This window comes from Macrobrachium rosenbergii, chromosome 2 (genome assembly GCF_040412425.1).
Source record: "Macrobrachium rosenbergii isolate ZJJX-2024 chromosome 2, ASM4041242v1, whole genome shotgun sequence".
NCBI classification, from domain to species: Eukaryota; Metazoa; Arthropoda; class Malacostraca; order Decapoda; family Palaemonidae; genus Macrobrachium; species Macrobrachium rosenbergii.
This window is the reverse complement of record NC_089742.1, coordinates 48,016,243-48,021,242: the sequence shown is the minus strand read 5'-3', so window position 1 is coordinate 48,021,242 and position 5,000 is coordinate 48,016,243. Positions and strand designations below refer to the sequence as shown.

Genomic DNA, 5,000 nt, shown 5'->3' with positions numbered 1-5,000 from the left:
GAAAATCCTTAACATCACAAGGAGAGAGAGAGAGAGAGAGAGAGAGAGATGACGTCAGAGTTGAAAACACTGGGAATGAAAATCCTTTTAACAGTATGAGGAGAGAGAGAGAGAGTCCTTTTGAAGAAACGCTAATGGCGGAATATGAGGCATTGCAGGAAGAGTGTTTTTTTCTTTCTGAATTTTCTTGTTTTGGAGTAGTCTGACTTTTGATGCTTTTTTTTTTTTTGTTTGCTTTTCGCATTCATGTTCCTTTATTAGAGAGAGAGAGAGAGAGAGAGAGAGAGAGAGAGAGAGAGAGAGAGAGAGAGAGAGAGAGATTTGAAGGGAATGCTTATAATTCAACCGGAACCTTGTTCAAATAGAATATTGGGTGAGAGAGAGAGAGAGAGAGAGAGAGAGAGAGAGAGAGAGAGAGAGAGAGATTTTGAAGGGGAATGCTTATAATTCACCCGGAACCGTGTTCAAATAGAATATCGGGTGAGAGAGAGAAATAAAAAAAAACTGAGAGAGAGAGAGAGAGAGAGAGAGGTGCATTCATTCAGCAAATCTGCTGATGATACTGCAGTTGTAATAACACGTACTGTACAAACCAGAGTACTTTTTGTTTCAGACTTTAGAGAAGGAAATTAAAAATCTCGACAAAAGCAATGGAGAAACTTCATTCCAACGAATTTCGATTCGCAATGTCCCTTATGCCGTTTGCATCCGGATGCCTGCGTTTTTTGTTGGCTTTGTACAAGCTCGATGTTGTATTTAAAACTGTTCCGGTTGATTTATAAGCATTTCCATTTAAATCTCTCTCTCTCTCTCTCTCTCTCTCTCTCTCTCGATGTTGTATTTAAAACTGTTCCGGTTGATTTATAACTACATTCTCCTCCTCTTCAAACTCTCTCCTCTCTCTTCTCTCTCTCCTTTCTCTCTCTCTCTTTCTCTTTTCTCTCTCACCCGATATTTCATTTGAACACGGTTCCGGTTGATTCATAAGATTTCTCCAAATCTCTCCTCTCTCTCTCAAATCTCTTCTTCTTCCTTTCTTCTTTCTTTCTTTCTCTCTCTCTCCAATATCACCATAACTGAATTTTAATGCCTCACCTCAGAATGGCCGGTTGTAATAACACCAGGTGGATTGGGGAGACCCGACCCCCCTGCATAAACCGAGACCTAATGAAATCTATGCTGATTTGATTCAATTACTCCGACTACAACGGCCGTTATTAAGGACGGATCGAGTTCCTACGATCGCTCTCCGGGTTACGTTGCTCGTAAGGGAGTTATGGAGGCACTACTCCACTCCACTCCACTCCACTCCACTCAGGTTTCAGGCGGGAGAGAATTTAGTTCAGTCTTTGTCTTGAAGTATGTAGGCGACTGTGAGATTTCTTCAGTTAACTGGACGGAAATTTTTAAGATGCGTGAAAACGATACAGATGCTAGCACAAAACACTAGTGGATCCAGGGGGCGGGGGCCACCTGGGCACGTGCCCCCCCCATGAAAAATAATGATAAAATAATAACATTGAAGATTTAGATAATGATAACATAAATAAATATAAAAATAGGAAAAATCGTTTAAAAGATATATATATATATATATATATATATATATATATATATATATATATATATATATATATATATATATATATATATATATATATATATATATATATATATATATATGTGTGTGTGTGTGTGTGTGCATAATGTGAAAATTGGTGCCCCCATGAATTTTTTCTGGATCCGTCAGTGGTACAAAATTAAATTCTGAATTTGTATTTTTTTTATTTTATCAGCCAGTATTTTTTTAATCTTATCATCAGCCAATATCTTTTTATGATAATCTTATCAATCAACATTTGTTAATTTTTTTTCAGCCAATATTTTTTCTCTAACCATATCGGACAATATTTTTTTGATAATCTTATCAGCCAACATTTTTTTAAGTGATCTCATCAGCCAATGTCTTTTTTAATCTTTCTCAACCAAAAATTTTTCATAATCTTATCGGCCAAATTTTTAAATAGTAATTTTATCAACTAACATTGTTTTAATAAGCCAATCTTTCAGCATTTATTTGATAAAAACCTTATCAGCCAAGGTTTTTCTTAACAGCCCCCCCCCATAAAAAAAAAATTATAATTTTGTCAACCAGCATGCCTAGCTGACAAGAAGAGTACTTACAAGAAACATAAGGCTAGCACGGAATAGTTCCTTGCCTTCGGAATGCGCAATAGTGAGTAATACTCACAGTTCATGCTTGAAGTTATTGCTCGAATCACCGCGGCAATAAAAGTACAGACGCTTCGAGTGGATTGTATCTGGAAGGCGTTGCGCTTTTGTTTGTTTTGTCGACGACAGTCGTTCTGGGCAAAGTCATATGCACTGAATATTTCAGTCACAGAGAGAGAGAGAGAGAGAGAGAGAGAGAGAGAGAGAGAGAGAGAGAGAGAGAGAGAGAGAGGCCGTCTGAGCAAAATCGTGGAGGTTGAAAATCCTTTTAACATCACAAGGGGGAGAGAGAGAGAGAGAGAGAGAGAGAGAGAGAGAGAGAGAGAGAGAGATGACGTCTGAGTTGAAAACACTGGGAATGTAAATCCTTTTAACAGTGTAAGGAGAGAGAGAGAGAGAGAGAAGCTTTTTCTATCTGTAGGGAAAGTAATAATTTTTTTGTCTGGAAAATGAGAGAGAGAGAGAGAGAGAGAGAGAGAGAGAGAGAGAGAGAGAGAGAGAGAGAGAGAGAGAGAGAGAAGCTTTGTCTATTTGTAGGGAAAGTAATAAATTTTTTGCCTGGAAAATGAGAGAGAGAGAGAAAGAGAGAGTGGAAGATAAGAGAGAGATAGAGAGAAAGAGAGAGTCTGGAAAATGAGGGAGAGATAGAGAGAAAGAGAGAGTCTGGGAAATGAGAGAGAGATAGAAAGAGAGAGTCTGGGAAATGAGAGAGAGAGAGAGAAAGAGAGAGTCTGAAAATGAGAGAGAGAGAGAGAGAGAGAGAGTTTTTAGTGTCGCGAAAAATCTTGTACGGTTTATTGATAAAAATAAAGAGGAAAAGTGTCAAACAAACTTGCTCTAGTGAGCATCTTTCTAATTTACTCATTTATGAATGAACTTATTTCTTTATCGTAGAGGACACCGTTACTTCGTTTGATATTTTCGCACTGGGTCTCATTCATATGCAAAATATTTCTCTGACAAACCAGTATAGTAGCCTGTATAAATAGAATTTCTCATTCATGGTCAGTCTGCAGTAAAAGTACCTTTATTAGATCATGGCCGGGGGGATAATATCTCCGATAAAAAGAACAAGTAAAAAATGAGCCAAAGTTTCTTCGGCGCAGTCGAGTTTTCTGTACAGTGTATAATGCTGTATGAGCCGTGGCGTATGAAGCTTTCAGCCACGGACGGTGGTTGCCTGTCGTACAGCGTTCCCAGACGCGCGATTATGGCTAACTTTAACCTTGATTAAAATAAAAACTACTGAGGCTAGAGGGCTGCAATTTGGTATGTTTGATGACCGGAGGGTGGATGATCAACATACCAATTTGCAGTCCTCTAGCCTCAGTAGTTTTAAGATCTGAGGGCGGACAGAAAAAGTGAGGACGGACAGACAAAGCCGGCACAATAGTTTTCTTTTACAGAAAACTAAAAGAGAATAATACCTCGCGTTCCCTTGTAGCATGTGTGGAAGTTGTCAGCCAATTAGCAGATTACTCCTCTGTTTTTTGACAAAGCTGAATTACCAGCCTTATTAACATATCAAACCTTCCGACTGCTTCCTGGAGCCTTTTATTTCCGAACCGTTTGCGACCTCAACACACCGTTTCAATAAACGTCTCGTAAACTTCCTCTCCTCTATTTCCTAGCACGTTCAAGCCTTCGAACCCGACCAACCGTTCGTACAGAGCCGAGAGGAACGGTAAATCGCCCCGTGTTCTCAAAAATCGTCATTATGGACTTTGCACTTATGCACGGACAGTAAACTTTGCACCACGACCAATAAAGACTGTGGTTGCAGTTTACTGTTGTCGGTTATAGCGTCTCGTAAAGCTCTCCCGGGGAAAAGGACCTGCTACGAAGAGAACGCACCCGTCCTGCCTCCAGTGTTCGGCCGAAAATGGGGTACTGTCCTTTCAAGGTTATCGTTTTCCATTATGGCAGTAAACGCGGACAGTATAAGACGTTCGTGCCATGGTGTTCCCAGTTTCATATTTCGAGGTTGTAGATATCTGATTTTGTCTGGCGTGCTGCCAAAGAGAGTTTTTTTTTGTATCGAGAGTTGTAACGGCACAGATCACTTTTCCAAACTGTGGATTTTTGTTTTTTTTTTCGTGGGCACTTTGGATTGACAAGTGATGTTTTTCTATCCTGTTTTCGACGGTGGTATTAGACACTGAATGGACTTTACAACCTTGGCGCTACATCAGAAAACAGTGAAAGAGGTTAGAGACCTGCTTTGACAGTAAGCGTGGACAGGAGACGCTTTTAAAGAATTGCTAGCCTCTTGCTTATATATATATATATATATATATATATATATATATATATATATATATATATATATATATATGTATGTATATGTTTTATACATATACATATATGTATATATATACATACATATACTGTATATATATGTATGTATAATGTACACATGTATATATATACACACACACATACATACATACATACTCAGGTAGATTGCCATATATGACAGCAAGCATAGACAAAGAATAGTATAACCCTATAAGATTTTAAGTATTCTGATTTAGAAGATGCATTTCACTAACAAGTCGTAATGAAACCTGCTATTTGCCCCCAACGCCAGCTGACAATAGTTGCGATCGTTAAGGGAAATGTCAAAACGCAATGAACGACAATTCACTTTACTAACTCTGTGATCAAATGATTATCGGTAATTCGGGATGCCATTATCACTTGGTGAATTTTGAAGCACAGGAAGTCGACGAGGCGTTCGTTCGAAGTTTTTGTCGGGGAAAGCGATA

General features: G+C 38.6%; 2 protein-coding genes across 2 annotated transcripts in view; both read left to right on the top strand.

Moving 5' to 3' along the window:
- Cbp53E (Calbindin 53E) overlaps nt 1-5,000 on the top strand; it is a 295,119-nt gene that overhangs the window by 61,870 nt on the left and 228,249 nt on the right.
- The window catches only part of LOC136842997 (ABC transporter F family member 4-like), a 196,347-nt gene that overhangs the window by 103,950 nt on the left and 87,397 nt on the right, over nt 1-5,000 (top strand). The window lies entirely within an intron of this gene.